Source organism: Lipotes vexillifer, unplaced genomic scaffold (assembly GCF_000442215.2).
Source record: "Lipotes vexillifer unplaced genomic scaffold, Lipotes_vexillifer_v1.1 scaffold668, whole genome shotgun sequence".
In the NCBI taxonomy this organism is placed as follows: Eukaryota; Metazoa; Chordata; class Mammalia; order Artiodactyla; family Lipotidae; genus Lipotes; species Lipotes vexillifer.
The window spans coordinates 3,448,572-3,449,038 of record NW_006785319.1 but is presented as its reverse complement, the minus strand read 5'-3'; positions in this window follow the sequence as shown (position 1 = coordinate 3,449,038).

Below are 467 nucleotides of genomic sequence, written 5' to 3'. Positions count from 1 at the left end.
CCAGATAATTCTTCCACGGGTGAATGGTTAAACAAACATATGTGGTGTGTCCGTATCGTGGAGCCCTATTTAGCAACGAAGAGGGAAGAACTGTTGACACACACAACTCCTGGATGGCTCTCCAGAGAGTCGTGCTGAGTGCAGAGAGCTAATCCCCAAAATCGTCGACTGTACGATTCCATTTATACGACGTTGTTGAAGTGGAAGAGTTTTAGAAATAGAAAGCAGATTATGGGTTGCCAGGGGTCAAGGAAGGGGTGGGGGACTGGAAGAAAGTGGGTGAGGCTGTAAAGGGCAGCACGAGGGGTCCTTGTGATGGAAAGTTCTGTGTCAGTGTCAATATCATGATTGTGCAGGAAGTTACCATTGGAAGAACTGAGTAAAGGGTATAGGAGCTCTCTGTATTATTTACAACCACATGTGAAATCACAATATCTCGAAATAAAAAGTTTAATTTAAAAAAGTGA